Source organism: Pholis gunnellus (genome assembly GCF_910591455.1).
Source record: "Pholis gunnellus genome assembly, chromosome: 2".
Lineage (NCBI taxonomy): Eukaryota > Metazoa > Chordata > Actinopteri > Perciformes > Pholidae > Pholis > Pholis gunnellus.
Window position 1 is genome coordinate 9,822,323 of NC_136536.1, and position 17,601 is coordinate 9,839,923.

The following is a 17,601-nucleotide window of genomic DNA, read 5'->3' on the forward strand; positions in this document are numbered from 1 at the left end:
AGAAAGAAGGGGAAGGCGAGCAATAAAATACTGCAAGAGAGGAATTGAGACAAGGGGACAGAAACTGTGAATGATCACCTGTGACAGTGAGCGAAAAGGACAAAACAGTGGCCCCAGTTGGAGTGTGGGGGAGAGAGAGATGGAAAAATGAAAGAAAAACAGGGAGAGCAGAAAGAAAGAAAAGGGGAAGGAGAGAAGGAGAAGGAGCCATGGAGCCAGCTCCAGCTGGGTAACAAGCCGTTACGGCCGCGGTGGCAGCCACAACTCCAGAAGCTGGCACTGTACGTCCACTATTATCTGGAGCAAATTTACACAGCCCGGCTGGCACACTCTAGAGGGGAGGGGGTGGGACTGGTCAAAGAGCAAGAGGAATGAGAAGGACCAGAGACATTTTTGAGAAAAGGAGGCGAACAAAAATCGACACAGATATTTTTCTTCCCGAAGCTGGTTACCAGCCGGTACAGAGTACAGATTATCGTCGATATAGCTTTTTATATCTCATTTTTAGTTTGTTTAAACAGCTGTATACTACCATTACTGTATGGATGTGATATGATTGCTATACGTCTTATGATAGCATGAAATCGTATTGCTCATAGACTCACATACATCGCCAATACCAGCATTTTAGGCTGTCGAGGAGGTATTTCCAATATCGGTATTTGTAACTAAATGTACACTATATTTACTCATTAGACAATGAGACCTGTTATTTCACACAACAGACACGAGAGACAATCCTCAACGGTTATGGAAGCATTTCTGAAGGGGGCAGGGAGGATGATGGGAATCCTGTCAGTCAAAGTAATCCCTTCAATTTATCCTGCCACAGTTTCATCTACGGACTGTATGATATATCCTGGTCTAGCTCTGTAATCACACGCCGGCTGAGAGGATGAGGCTACTCTGGGTTGGCTAACACCCAGGCACTGGAAACGCAGCAGGAAACACACTCATCTACTGAGCTCCTCCATCAAAAGACACTGTACCAGAGATCACTGTGAATTGCTACATGGCTTAAAAAGGCATATGCCTGACAGGTAAGGTATATTGTACGATGACATACAATAGCCATGGACCAGGGCTGTGACCCAACACTGAGCAGTTACAATGAGAATTATGATGTAATACAGACATGTGACCATGAACGCTTGCTGGGGCAGCTGTTTCCATACTAGAATCAATTATCTGTCGATGCAATTAACATGACAGTAGAGTATGTGTGATCTCTAATCCCCAGCTGGCAGCGTGCACGGCATTGACACAGAAAGAAAAAACTATTCACACAATAGGCAAAGACACATAAAACACCCTCTGTTCCTCCATGAACCTTATGAGAGTTAAAGCCCAGTTTTCAGTCAACTGATAAAGCAGGAGATGGTTGTTTGTTCATCTCAGCTGTCATGTGTTTGTTTGATGGTTTTGTTTTTAGGATGTTAGTGTGTGTGTGTGTGTGTGTGTGTTTGTGTGTGTGTGTGTGTGTGTGTGTGTGTGTGTGTGTGTCTACACAAGTCGCCGTCTCTGTCTGTGTCAGCGTACATGTTGATTTTATTCCTCGCGTTCATCCAGGAGGACAGCTGACAGTTTCCTCTGGGACTCACTGCGCTGGGTTAATGATGTTTACAGCCAGCCACGCTCCTTCACGGACATTTTGACAAACACAGCGAGACTGTATAAATAAACGCTCATTTCCCGCTGTCACATAGGAGGTTTGGAAATATGGTCTGTCACCGGGTCTTCCAGTCCGAGCTCCGGCGCAAGTCGTAGTCCACTCACAAGCCCAGTCTGCTCCGGGGCCAGCAGTAGCTCCAGACACACGCTTATCTCACTCTCATGACTTATTGCAGTGGAAGCACTTGTGAGGAGTTAAACCGCCTGACCCCCACGACCCGCTATTCTTCCCTCCAGACAAAGTGCGAGAGCATAAACATCACACCTCCTGTTGCTCTGTCTTTCTCGCCAAACTCGATTAAGGGTAAAAAAAGGCCAAACATTAGAGTTTAACCAAGGCCGGACTACCTCTGTGAAATAATAACACAGATAAGGCTTCATGTGGAAAAGTGAGGAAAGAGCTGACTGCTTGTGATGCCAGTTCGCAGTAGCGATGGTAACAAGACTTGGCCTGGACATTAGCGCTAAAAACATGCCATGTCATCTGGTAAATAATATTGACATTTCTGCAAAGTAACACGGTGAATTCCAGTTAATGTTATTGGTGGTATTGTGTTATTATTGTTAACTTTTACAGGAGGAAGGAAACCTTCTCTCATTGTTTTCAAGACCTGCTGTGACCCCGAGCATAGTAATGGCCTCCTCGCATATACACACCACTGTATGAGGACCATTAATGCCTATTTTCAAGCTCTTTCTGCTCAGGCACACATAACAGAGGCATTACCACAGAGCAGCGGTTCAGCCTCTCTCCTGCACTTTCAGTCTGTTTCCCTCTCTACCTCAGCCTGGTAGATGGCCCTCTAATCTCATCAGAGGTGATAAAACACCACGAATAAAGTCTGCGGCTACTCTAGTCTAGTCTATTTAGCCCAATCTGCTTTGGATGAGAGGCAATAACAGCATGTGGTGAGGAAATTGGGTGCTTACTCACACAGACGGATACATGCCTTGCAAGCAGAATGCACTTTTCTGTGAAGACTACAGAACAGAACAATGGTACTCATCTCTCTCTCTCTCTCTCTCTGTACAGCAGACTTAATGATTATTTTAAACAGGCAGCAAAAGGTTGAATAGAGCCCATATGTGCCACAGTTTAATACAATTGTAAGCAGTCTACAACTTAGTGATTAATAGCAATCCTGACATTTAAATAAATATTTGAAATAATTGACCAGAAGATAATTGCTTACATGTTCTCTAAAAGAGCAATTCATGAACTTTAGGGTAATATAGGGTGAACTTGTGTTCAACCTCAACAACTTCCTGGAATTACAGACTGGTTTGAAATGATTTCTGAAATGATTTTTTTTTTTAATCTGTAAATGGTTAAAGTCTAGCAAACTGTTGCCACAGACCACAGCTCAGAGAGAAGCGTACACTACATTTGTATGCAAGTCCAACTAGGTCTTGCAATGAATATGAATAATAAAACAGTAGTGAGCACTGCATTAAGCGTCAGCTCAGCGCTCACTCGAGAGTGCGGCAGCCGCTGCCAGGCCATGCCAGGACACAACAGGATAGGATGGGACAGAGAGCAAGAGAGCAAGCTGGCTGGCTGGCTGGCTGACTGACTGACTGAGTGACTTGCTGGATCAATGCTGAAGCGTACATGCATACCTTCCGGCCTGTTCCGTGTGAACAGGATGCAGTGCAGGCTGGGATATTACGGAAAATCAGCACCGGCTGGTTTCCTGTGAGCCAGTGTTCTTAAAGTTGAGTAGGCATTTCACCACAGCAAGCACTTTTTTTATCAACACATTCGTGGGAAGTTTTTGGAAGACTGTAGGCTCGTATCATGATACAAGAGTTACGGTTCAATATATGGCAATATAATAAGCAATTTGGGGATTTTTAAAAACTAATTTGAGGAAAACTGACAAAGTATAAAGAACACACCATCAAATGCATAACATCTAAAATAGGTTTACTTTTATATGCAATCAGAACAGCGGGATTTTTATTTGCATCTTTTACAGTCCTTTATATCATGGCACCTCTTTGCAAATGAAGTACAGCATGGAGTACATGCGCTGGAGTACAGACATGCAAGAAAAAGCACATTCACTACAAACGTGCTCCCCACCTGCTTATAGTAGGACAGGTGAGCAGTGGGGAAGTGGGAGGTAGAAGGAAGAAAGGAAGGAATGTTGTGGTGACCGAGAAGATGATGAAAAATAGCGCATTGATGGAGTATTGTATTGTACTGTGTACTCGGCAAGAGGCGGAAGCAGCGTTTGTATGAGCATCATCGTCCGCCGCTGTGGTGAAGCACAGAGCAGCTGAAGGGAAAGAGGTTCCGATGCTCATTATGTTCAAAGTCACAGGGAGAGGATGGTGAAAAGAGAAATGGCCTTAAAGACTTCTTGGGATTATATTCTGTGGCCTTAAACAGCCATGGCAATACAGAAAAACCTTTGACGCCGCAGAACATCATTTGCCCGGTGCGCTTTTTTATTTTCTTTCTTTCTGCGCACAGCTCCCTTAACCTTCCTTCTTTGTGAACCAAGAACAGTCAAGCAGCCTGATATGACATAGAGGTCGACGCAGGCAATCGCGGAGAAGCACACGTGTAGGATGCTTATGGTGTACAAGACTCCTGGCTGTCTCTGAGTCTGTCAGAGCTGTATGAAGAGCTACTGCAGCTCGTCCACTACATCAGTGAACCTGGGAATAAGTGCTTCACACTCATTTTCACAGGCCAGGGGCTCCAGAATCTGTCCCCTGCTCTGCTGTAGATATAAGACAGAGATAGTCAGGCCATCCATATTCTTCAGACAGACACTGGAGAGCATCCATTACAGTATATGTGGCCACGGAGCCTCATACAACTGTCCGTCAGTGTTCTTCTTGTGCTACATCTTGATATAGGCGCCCAGCGGAGAGGCTCTCTGGAAAGCATGTCATTGATGTAATCACACACACACTTGCATGCGCATAGGTCTAGAGGGAGGCATTGACATTCATAGCAGGAATAGTTTGAATCCAGCTCTAGTGTGTAAATTCTTACAATGCTTTGACTGCACATCATGTAAAAATGTTGGGCAAGAGAAATGCATGTATAAATGGCTTAAGTGTAGCAGCACTCAAGTGGAGTAGTGCCTTAGTCACCAGATCACATTTACAAGCACAGCCTCTCTCTCTCTCCCTGTAAAGCTGAACGCAGCAGTTGCTTTCTGAGCATTAAGTTTGATCAAAGACTAATCTCTGGTAGTAAGATGATTTAAATTAGCATCTGCTTTATTGTTAAGGAAGTGAGGCAAGCTGGGACCAGATCCCACAGTGCAAAAGAGAGAAGAGCAATAAAGAGCAGGAGGGAGGGGGAAGCGCAATATCAAGAGAGCAATAAAGAACATGAACAGACAGAGCAATAACAACTGGAAAAAAAAGCAAAAGCAAAGCAAAGACCATTCCCATGCTTGGTCAGTATATGACCAATGCCAAACCCAGGCCATCAGAATTCCTCAGTGGCAGCTTTTACCTCGCATTAACTTTTTCCTCAGACCGCACACATAGATGATGAAGCCGAGGCAGAGACGCTGTGGCTTGACTGCTTTAAAAGCGATCATCGTGGGCCACGGGTTTAGTGAAGCAGTAAAATGAGGCTTGGGTAAGCAAGCCAGCCCCCTCGCCATCCGATTGAGAGATGTAACTGAAGCCTCTCGATGATAAGTATGCGGCGGCAGAGGATATGGGATGAAGAGTCAGCATAAACACAGCGGCGGGCAGCCTGAGTATTTCCTCTGATCACCACATTCTGTCATTTCTTAGTTGGGGGAGATGGGGGCAAAACACGGGGTAAGGTACTTGGTAGTCCCCCTTTTAGCCAAACAAAACAGCCCTGCTGCTGCTGTTCCCTATAGAAACTGCATCAGCAGAGGCAAAACACATAATCATACTCCAGCAAAAAAAACGGGAATAACAGGAAAGAGAAAAATGATAAAATCGACTATTTGCTTCCCTTGAGAAAATGTAACAAGGGGGGGGGGGGGGGAGCCCATTCAGCATTTCATCACTAACATAAATAGGAGCAGCTGGGGCAGACTAACATGCTGAAGTGGGCGAATTAGGACACTTTGTTGTTGGTTCACTACTGTTTCAGTCTGGCTGGGACCGCCTCGGAGTCAATGAGAGACTTTTCCCATTAGTGTGGAGTATTACGCTTTCACGCACACCTAGATCATCTAAAAGCCTCTCCAACGCAGAGCGAGTTAGTCAGACTTTCCCAAGCTCTAAAGTTGTATTTACCTAACCCTGTGGTGCCACTGGGTTACAGCTCTGACTGGCACAAAGTCCTCTTGACTTCCGTACCTCCCTTCCAGCTTCCTCTTCTGTTCCTGTCTGACTCAGTGTCACGAGTAATAAAGCCCAAACCTCCCTGTTTCTTCCCCTGTTCCGATCAAAGGCCGGGCAAGCTGGATTTCAGTGCATTCAGCCAACCCTTTAAGACGAGATGAAAGGAAAAATGCCCTTTTTTTAGATCACATATTATGCACTTATTTAACAAAATATGCACATGAATTAAAGAAATTAAAAAAAAATGATTTTCTTCCTGTACAACAAAATATGTGGGCTTATGTAAGCAAGTAATAATAGCATGGCATTCATCCATCAATCAATCTGCAACTTGAAGCAACAAGGGAGGTGTGTTTGAGCATAGACTGTATTGAAAATGGACATCACCCATAGGTTTCTGAAGAGCCGTTGTGAAGCTTTAAGTGGATGGCTCCGGCCATCGCTATCCCGGCAGTGACGACACAGCCTAACTCCCAGCCAATCCGAAAAAGGGCAAAGAGGTGGATTGTTGGTGGAGCTAAAACGGGTCCAGGTAGCGCCCAGCAGACTGGAGAGCAGTAAGCTAGTTGCGGGCGACCTGAGATGGAACCCGCCTTTCACTCAAAGAGACTAAAGCTTTTTTGAACCAGGCTGTTTATTTCTGCTATAAAGTTGTGCATTCTAACATTTGGATCTCTGGGCATTGACTCGCTTTTGGAACCAGCTCGGTGTGGCCATCTGAGGAACTGTAATATTTGCCACTTCGGCCAAATTTTTCAGCACCGGACGATGCTGATTTTGATTAAATCCCTCTTGTAACTGCACACCGCTAATATTCCTGTTCTCCTGGGAATACTCGCAGTACAGAAGCTAAAGACCCTCTAACTTCTGTGTCACTGGGACTTCCTGTAAGGGAAGTGCTACTCAGAGTGACCCCTGACCTCGATCAGACATGAGGTCAACATATGGGTCTGCAGGAGCAATATATCCACATGATGTTTGTTAAAGGTTGGTCATATGCATCCAATATGTGCATTCTTATCATCATCTGAATCAGAAAAACTCAACACAGAAATGAATTATCAATGGTCGTATAACTACTAATGCTTTGGATATTGTGCAGCTAATTACTCTTCATTTCCTTTCATTATTTCCTTTACTGCCAAACGATACAAGCAGCTCAGACATGGCATAATGTCAGAAACAGGCTCCTTTGTAGCTCTCGGCCTGTAGTAAAGAAAATGCGCTGAAATAATGTCCCTGCAGTAAAATCTGTCTGGCTGTCCTTCTGTCGACAGTTTTACTCTCTTTTCTTCGCTTTCCTTCTTATGATTGGTTGCGTCAAAGAGCTGTGCACAAAGAGAGGTGGGGTTGTTTACCTTGACACACAGATACTGTACATGTTCAGAGCCTCGGCATTTCAGCTTTTTCAGACTTTAAGCCATTGAAGCAACTGATGCTTTGTACAACACAACCCACGAACACCGTAGCCTTGGCAAAATAAACAAAGGCAAGATGTCCTTTATCAGGCTTCTCAATGGCCCACAAGGAACCCATGAAGGCTTTACATTGTGGTAAGACGAAGTGTGTGTGTCTGTGTGCTCTGAAATGAGTAAGAATGTGCTAATGTGTACTTTACTTTGGACATATTCAGTGACACGTTGCCCAGTAGCCACTCCTCATTTCAAAAACATTTTTGTAATTCTCTTTTTGTCTGGATATGCACGGCAGAATGTGGGCTCAGGTCCCGAAACACAGGTGAATGTGACAATGTGCTGACATTTCCCAGCATCTGAGCCACATGCCAGTCCCCTCTGGCATCCCTCCACCTAGTTCACTCTCGCCGCTTCTCACTCTTCCACCCCACCCCCTCCCAAAATAAACATGAGAGAATGAAGAGAGGAAGCAGAAGAACGGGAGGAGGGTGGACACGGAGGAGATTTCACAAAATGTTTTTAATCACCAGCTTCGAATAAACCATTTATTCTACCCCATCGAAAACAAAAGACTAATTGTGCAGATCACACGTTTCTCTTCAGTGATATGTGTAATTTGTTTGTGAATAAAAAACACAGACTTAAACCCCGCAGAAGCAAATTGTTTATATGCAACAGTATGTTCACCGAAAACAATGCCTGAAACATTGTGCATGCTTTGTAATAAAATGCAAATTCTCCTCACCTATTCACCCCTGCCAGGTTGAACATGTTCTCAGCGACATGTGGGGGAGGGCTTGCAGCGGCAGAGTAAAAGGCTTGTGCAAAGTGCTAAACGGTAAACATTGTACCTACGAGCTCAGAGATACCTTCTGCAATGACAAAAAAAAAAAAAAATCTTCTTATTTCCCAGCTTTACTCTCCCTGCGAGATGAATGAGGAAACAAAGGCATGTCTGGTCAAACCAAGGCTGTACTGTAGCAGCAGTAACATGGGAAATATGCACCTTCTGTGTGGATAGGCTGGTTAACAGCATTAGCTCCCATAGTGTAAATCCCAAAGTGTTACAGATTAAGACGAAAGGCTTCATTGCTTTCAAATACAAACCTGCCCAGTCCCCTGCCTTTCTCTTCTTCTTCTTCTTCTTCTTCTTCTTCTTCTTCTACCGCCGCCTCCCTCAGGCAGGCAAACGTTTTAGTGCAGTCATATTTAATCAACATCTTCACGGACAACACAAGTCCTCTGCAGCAAAAGGCTTGGCTGTCACACTCTGAATAATTGTCTTAGAAAACCCCGGTTCATTCTCCTTAAACACTACACCACACTGCAGCTCATGTGTGAGGGATGTGGTGATTTTTTCGATGTTGCGCTTTGCATGGCGTGATATCACATCATGTCACTAACTCTACGTCAATAATTTTCCTCTCTGTCTGACGCCGGTTACATGAAGACGCTGCTGTCGTGTTTCCCATTTCATTGGTTGTGACAGAGGCAGAGTAATGCGTCTGTCTGGGCGAGCTCCCACTGTTCCACTGAGTACATAGAGTGTTTCCCTTTGATAGCAAGGGGCACTAGGAAGTAAGAGTAGTGAAACAACAACGTCTAACTTTCCCTACGACAGATTCATCTTGATAATGTTTGGCTGGCAGGAACAAATACCAGTCACTTGCCAAGCTCAATTCAGTTTGTACAGCATGATTCACAATGGCCATTTTGTTGATATCCTTTGATAAGGCGGGCTTCCAGAAATGCATCCAGAGGAAACAGGATTTATTGTCCCTCTGTATCCAACACATTCCACAAAGCTCTATGCTTAAGGTGTAAAATGCTATAATCTTAAAAGGTTGAGCCGGGGTCAAAATCAACAACAAAAGCAATTACATTCATGAAATCTTATCAACTGTTTTGCCCCGAGCATGCCAGGAGAGGAACCACACATCCTAAAAGACTTTGTGTGGGCTTTATGACAAGCTACCTTCCTGTTTAAGTACCTTTCATCCCTTTTTTCCCCACTGGCTTCAGTGTGTGGATCAGAGTCATGTACTCATACATTAAACATAACTGTTATCCCAGGGGAGAATTCATTTCTCCTGGCCTGGACACTAGGGCCAAAGAGTCTGGAGTTGCAGGACTGGCGGCAGTAGCGGTTTTTTTTTGTGATACATCCAAGATCCTCCCCTCCCTAGTACCTTCACAACCACGACCAAGGGTTCCAAGTTAAAAATAGAAAAAGAAAATGGACCTTCCATGTCACTTATGCAGTTTTTCAAGCAGCAGCATTGGGTGTAATTGTTTGCCTTCATGCTTCTATCAACATCGCAGGGAAATAAGACGCCACAGTGGGCCACATTCGATGTTTTGAAGTTGTGGGAGTTTCGAGGTCTTTCATCATCGATTTAGCTCAATTTACTTTGGTCTGCAACAGTGGAAAAAGTTTATCAAGAGGGTGCGTGTGTGTGAACGAGAGAAGGAACAAGATAGAAGAGGAAGGGGGGAGGACTTTTCCAGACAGGGTTTTCTGTTTGCTATCTCACGCAGGAATGAATTTGGAAGACCACATTCCCCCTCTTCTTTTCTTTTCTTCTCCTCTCTGCTAAGTTAAGGCTCCTGCCTCACACTGAGAAGACCCAGATAAAGCCACGGCTGACTGCAAAACAGTAACAATGAAGAGAGCATAGATGCAGGTATCTACATGTCACTGAGCACAACAGGGGAATTTGAGCGTTTTGTTAACTGCAAACCACATAGGAAGAAAAATTCAATGGAGTACGCTGAGAGAAAATGTTTGAGAAAATACCTGCTGGAGTTTTACAATTCTTGAGCAAATATTAGCACGAGCCCATCTCGTGAGAAAATGACACACTGCTTTGAAACGGCTAATGGTCGTAATAGCCCCCTAAGAGATGAAAGTGGTCCTAGCTGTAACTGGGCCGCGGAGTATACAGCCGAGGGTTGAAGCTGCTGTAGGCCGGGCTCCCCTATGGCACATGAGCAGACTAGACAAGCACATGTCTGCGCCCCTTTTACTGCAGTAACCATGGTGACAGTGGCAGGCAGGGGCATCCTCATCAACAGGGGGCAGTATGGACAGCGCAGCATCGTGTTGCCCTTACTGCCTCCCCTGGTGCCTCATCTTCCAAACGCACACACGCACAAAAGACACATGTGCCATGCAGTCAAACACTAATAAATTAAAATGGACACAAACACACGCAGCCGAGCACAAATCACACACAGACACGCTGTCATCTGCTCCTGACAGCTGCCCCTTGGCGTTTAACACAGGCCCCCCTCCCACTCTGCCTCTCTCTCTCCCGCTCCTTTTTTGTTGCTCACTTATTGTCAAGTTTCCACCACACCAAAAAAACGCACACCCTCCCATGACACCAGCGAATTGATTATTGATGGTTTCGGGCTAAACTGACTTATATTCAAACGGATGTGAAAGGAGAAAATGGTTGAGACAATGCATTCAGTGCCTTTTCAAGAAAATGAAGTGCGGGTATTTGTATGTAAAGCTTGAGATCTTTCTTCCCCTCTCTTTTTGTTGTTGCCGCTTTGATAAGCTGCTCAGGCTGCGGCGGGCAGCCTCGGGAGCCGTTTGAGGGCTACGGCGAATGAGGGGAAGCAATGTCGGTGGTGTCCTGGAAACAAGCTACCAGCTGATAGTGTTCGGAGGAATCATAACAGCCCTCATGGCTTGCTGGGGTGACAGTCCGACTGCCAACCGGTGTGAAGATCAGGGACAAACAAACAGACAGACTTGTTATTCTACGGGTCGCTGTGCCAGGATTGCCCTTATCGCTGGCATCGCGTAATTTTGTTACACCTGGTAAAATATAGGATGACTTGTGACAGCAGAGATCAGATAAAGAGTGAGAGCGCCTGGGCAGGGGAATGTGGAGATGGAGCTGAATGCCTAAACAGGCTGTTGTGTGAGGGGGAGAGACTGATGATTGTGGCAGGCAGATTGAGGCACTAAAGAATGGCAGAGGCGAGGGATCCTGTCCCGTGGAAATGTGTCATGAAGGCAGTTCCATTAACATCTTAATAAAGGCTTCCCAGGCCCTGGAGAGCCCTCGCGAGCAGACTGCCTTCTCCACTCACATAGGGGCCCAAAGCCGCTCTCGCAGCATGTCAACGAGAGAACATTTAAGTTCTGCCAGTATCGCATTGTGAGGGTGTTAGGCTTCCCGAAGGAGTAGCCTAAATGCCTACCCGCAAACATGCTCCACTAAATTCCTTTATTCCCCTTTGCCTCTACTTTCATTTACTGTCCATTTCTCCATCTGTTGGATTCAGCGGTCCCACAAAAGGCTTTGTTTCAGCAAGCTGGCAAGCCTTTGGGACAGCAGAGTGCACACTGGGGTTCATTGCTAACTTGCTGCCATCAATAGAGAGAGAAGGATCTGGACTGGCCACGGTTGCGCCTGGCAGAGGGACGACTGTTAACCGTTCCCCCGACGCACATCTGATGAGACTGACTGGAGCCTGTCTGGGAGCTGCGGACACGCACATATCCTTCTTTTTGCACAAAAACCCCCCAAAGAAAACAGCTAGCAACTTGACAGAGATGGCGAATTAAACTTTCTCAACAGGCCTATCAAAGGAAAAAATACAAGCACAGTCAACACTATAGCAGGCAAGGTGCCTTTTTTCTTTCAAGTACTCACAGTATTCCAAAAAAAAGACTAGTCTCCCCGTGTATTGTGAAAAATGAAATGCAAAGGAGTGGCATTGATTTTTTCACTCTGTGCTATGTGTTGCTCATACTGGGCAAGCTGCTACTTAACAATGTAGTGGCCTGTAGTCATCAATTTAAAACGGTTTCAACGATTCAATAAGTCACTGAAGGCTACACGCACAACTACTCAAGATGATGAAAAGAGCTACAGCAGCATGACCAGACCATTAAATGTAGTCCTGTGGTGTTTTCTAACATTTGCTATTGTGTGGGAATTATCGAAGAGTAATGCCGTTTCTTAAGATCTATAATAGCTATATGTTTATAGCATCAATTAGGACAGTAGATTTTACTCTTTGGCACAAATCAAATAACACTATTTAGACAAATAGTGTTGGGTATGCATCAAAACATTTTAACCAAATGCATTAAGGCCCAGACTGATAGTGTTAGCTGGGATTTTATGGACAGAGTGAATGAAAAATCATCCACTTCTCCATGAAAGAGATCCAACATTCATCTTTGTAATGGAGGGAGTCTGAAAATCAATTGCTTTCTGCTCTTAAAGGGGACATATTATGAACAAGAACAATTGCTTGTGCACATACATTTGGGTACTGCGAGTGTGTACTAACCCACACCCTGTGAAATAGGACAACCCAGTCAGTTAGTGTGGGCTGCCGAGATCAGAAAACATGTGGTTTCCTCTGTCACATGCAGGCTATTGAATGGAAGCTGGGTCTGAAGCTCTGGGGTGTGACACATGGGCTGCGATGGCACTGGGGCTGCGATGTTGGAGGGTTTCAGCAGACGACGCAAGAATTAAAAAGGGCTGGTGTCCTGTCAGGTGTCCTCTCAGGTGCCCTTTAGCATCGCTCGACCTGATGGAACTTTTTGGGTACGCTCGAGTGGGTGGCCTGGCCTCTGATATATAACGGGATGTTTTCAAATAGAAACTATTGATTTATGGTCTTTTATTAAAGCTCTTTTCTAGAATTGCAGAATTGTAATTCTCACCCATAAAGTAGCCTACTGCGACACCCCCACTGCGGACACTTAAGTGAAACCAATCAATCAGTCTCATGTTCTGTGACCGTGCGCCAGCTAGTGAGCCTTTCAGCAAGTGCCGACCGAGATTTTCCACTGCATGTGTTGTACCTCAACGATATGACATGATATGGCACAGCAGCGTCTCTTTTAAGCCTCCTTGTTAAGTAAATAATGTATTTTTTGAACATTTACAAATGTAAACATGTACAAGTGCGAACCTGAAAATGAGCATAATATGTCCCCTTTAAGTTCAGTTGCTATCAGGTTGTAATAATGTGGAAGCGTTCAAACGTCAGTTCCTTTATTTTAGAGTATCAGCATCATTGCAACAAAGTTTTGTGTCATCATATCCCAGATGCAGAGAGACAAGACTTCTCAGTTCCTACACTCCTGAATCAACATATCAGCAGAGTGCTGCCTCTACAACCAACAACAGCGTAAATGAGCGTTTGTTGGGATAATCATCGCCTCGAGAGAATATCTCTACGGCTGGATCTGGCGCTTGAAGCGTAAGAGACAGGTAGAAAAGCCTCCCGGTGTTTACAATTATCCAGGGGAGAGAAAGGGGATGCAAAGGAAGCCGCTCGCTGCGTGGATGAAGAGAGCGAGGCAGTTGCAATCTTCCCTGCTTTTCGCTGATGCCAGACCCCTCTTAGACTAAATGTTCTCCCTGGCTGCACTCCACTTGATCAATGTCACCGCAGATCCAGATCTCCCTTGTGTCAGTTGTCACACGTACACGCTCGCCATACGTGGATCCCAAACACAAACATGCACATAACGAGGCTGAGTGAGTGGAGCGTGTGCGGGTCAAGGAGATTGAGATCTCTGTTGCGACAGCTGGACAGTTGAGAGGTTCAGATAAACAGCCTACAGTGAGGGAAGACGGGAGGCCAATTGCATTAAAACAAACACTCACTCGCTATTTGTACACTCCAGCGGACAGGGAGGGAAGAGGGAGGACCTATATCTGTGGGAGAATGAGTCAGTGAACTCACAAAAGCACCATTATCTGCATGTGTTGGCGTGTTTGCATGTGTGTGTGTGTGTGTGTGCATGCAAAAGACAGTTGGGATGGTGGGGGGTTGCTGTAACGAAGGGGTGGGGGCTTCTTTCAGAATACACAGCCGCCGAGCGCATTTGCAGTCTTCACTCATTAAGAAATAGGTCAAGGATTCTGCCTGCATGCGTAACGACTTGTCAAAATCTCTCAAGCTAAACTGTGGTGAGTCTGGCTGCCTTAAGGGGGGAATCCGAAGAGGAGCGGGCAGTGTCTGCTGTGTGAGCGCTGGTGGTGACATAGCACACAGAGAGGGAAGGCAGTAACAACTCATTCAGGAGCAAATCATGCAGTTAAAAAAAAAAGAAAAAAAAAAATATGAGTTAGTAATGTCATTATAGTTGTTGAGCGGCCGGCTACAAGTGGAAGTCACTGAACAGAAAGAGGCTGTGTGCTCGGATTGTGGCCTGATAATTAACTCAGCTCCTCGTTAAGGCTCTTTCCTGTTCATCAACAGAGGACGCTCTCGAGCCACGCGTGCCAATCAGCAGAGTGTGCCGCACATACTGATAGAGGCCGACGATGGCGGTGGTAGCTATGGCGATAGGCAGTCTTGTACAGAGGAGGCTTCAGATGAAATTTCACAGTCAGAGAGTCAACATGAAATGTTTGAGATCCGGCACAATCCTGACTAAAGTGTATTTATCTTGTGTTTGAGGAGAGCTGAAAACATCCCTATTAAAGAACGCAAGACCCGAGTATTTTCCCCTGGGGAAATCAGAAGGACATCAGGAGTCCCAAGAACAGAATACCTCGCTGACCACACAGCTGCAATGTCAATCCAATTGAAAACATAGATAGCGGCTCCCTACAGAGAGGTGAAGCGGAGAGGCAGTGGCGGGGAAACATCAACCGCCGCAGCACAAAGCTCGACCCAAGTTTGTCCAGTCCATGCAATTTCTCTCCAGCTTGGTGAGGTTAACCCCATTAATTGGACGAATGTGTGATGCTGCGGTTCTCCAAAGGCTTCCTCGGACGGCGTGCCTTCAAAGCCCTCACTTTGAAAACGATTCATTGAGCAGAACCCTTAAAATCATTAGAAAATACCTCCATGATGTAGAAAGCAAGCGGACGGACTGTGATGATTACATTCTGAATGATATCAGCAACAGCGTTGGAAATGTTTTTAACAGCAATTGTATGATGTTGTCTTCAAGGGAACGACTTAGCGGTAATAAACTTGTCACATAAGGTTAGCTTCCATACATTTTGGACATACATTTGAACTAAAGCAGACCTAACAGAACTGTACAAAAAAACAGCTGCTGAACAGCCAACTGGTCAGAGGGACTGATTGTTCAGCGGCTTCACCACACTCTCAGAGAATGTGTTTTTTTCCCCATTAGCTTGGAGTTAATTAGGTGAATATAATCAGCATGTTATAATCAAACCAATGCTGAGTGCTGGTTTGTTCTTTTAAAGGCAGCAATTTCCACCCTGGTGGCTGCTTTGGGGTCAAACTGCTGTTTCACTTTGAGATGGATATTAAAATAATGATGTGAGAGGGTCACGCTTCACATGCACGAAAAGCGTGATCTCACCAAGACGGAACGGGTTTTGATTGCACGAGCAGAGGGATTAATATGCTACCCGACAGCCGTGGCAGATGCAAGTTATTTTCATGCAAATGTAAGGCAATTTTCTACTTAAGGCAACATTTATTTTCTTTAGAGTCATTGTCACGGGTGCCTGCCGGAGCGCTGGCAGTCTGACAGAGAATGAAGATTTGTAGGTGCATCTGCTGAATTGGGACAGATGAGGTCTCGAGCCGATCTGGAATCCTAAATTGATGCCAGTTGGCGACAATAATTTAGATTGTTCGAGGTTTGGTTTTTGTTGCAATTTGGGCTTTTTGGTCTTACCACTTAAGAAGACTAACAAATCCAGCATGAAATGTGTAGATGGTGTGAACTCAATCAGTGACCGTGTCAACCTATATTCACAGTGCATTTGTTTTTATGAGCATAGCAATTGAGAAATGGAGCAGTGTTATAGTCAACTCGGACCAGACTCCAGGTTCACTTGTTGCAGTGACAGACAGGTCCTGGTCTGTAGCCTGCCACCAGTCACTAGATTACCTCTAAAAAAGGGTTCTAAGTGTAGTCTGAAGGATTCTGTGAATATAAATCACGTGGACACTATGGAGAATGTCTGTGACGCTTTGCCCTCAAAATCAAGGTCAACTAATTTAAATCGTTAGACACTGTGATGATTGTAAGACTCCTACAACAACTACTGGTCAACTAACTGCCTTAAATACTCCTGAAGAAGATTTTACAAACAAACCAGAAGCAGCACATCAGCATGAATGATCCTAACTGATAGTATCATCTCTGTAGAACAGATTATAGCTCAACTCTAATGAATGAGAATAAAGCATAAATTGTAGTACAGGATCCACCACCTGTGCGTAAAACCTGCTGGAGCTTAAATGATCGAATATGCATATTGTTCTAAACCATACATTTGATGATCTCACATAATCATCATCAGCATCGTAAAAGTGTAAAAATATATAAATATATATGTATTGAAACCGACTGCTACCTCAACAGAGCCCGCAGCCGATAATGAAAAAAATTCTCTGTCTGCAGTGTCGGAAATGAGTCCAAAATTAAACAGCTATGTGGTGGTCTCTCGGGATGTCAACAAATATTTGCACACTGTGAAGCACATTTAGCCTTAACGAGCGTTGATCGTCACTCACCTCTTCATTTAAACTGGGTATCCCGGTTATCCCGTTCCCTCCAGCGCGGCTGCTGTCTGTCTTCTGGGTTGTAAACTGATGCGCTGGACTCACATCCACAGTAGAAAGAAAAAAAAAATAATGTTTCCAAAATGCTCTACCTGGACAAAGCTTCGCTTTTCGGAGATGCTTTAATAATCTTACGTTCACTACTTCTTCCAATTCCTTAAATACATCTGCTTGCGGAACCTGTTTGCGGCGGTGGCGTCATTCATTCAAGTAAAAAAAAAAAAAAAAAAAAAAGCCTTCATCACCGCGAGTAATTGCAAATTCAGTGCGTAAACTTCACGGTAGAGCATTCACCATCTGAACTGACCTCCTAATGTGACTTTACTAGCGCGTGTCAGTGAAACGGCACATTCCTTCAGTTCGGGATTCAGCGTCCTCCAGGCTGCTCACAACACGCAGGTTCTGTACCAGCCGTGGCCGGGCTTGCCAACGTGTCCGACGGTGTAAAATTCGCAGCGTAGGATCAGACCCGCAGCGTTGCTTTCTCACGGGGCTCTGCCGGACTGACAGAGATTAGCGGCTCCATCAATGTACAGTACGGTGTGTGTGTGTGTGTGTGTGAGCGCGCTGCCTGCCTGCCACTGGCACACTGCGCGTTTAAACCCAGCCCCCTCACACTCCGGCTCATTATGGTGTTAACTGTTTCCGCCCAAAGAAAAACATGAATAAT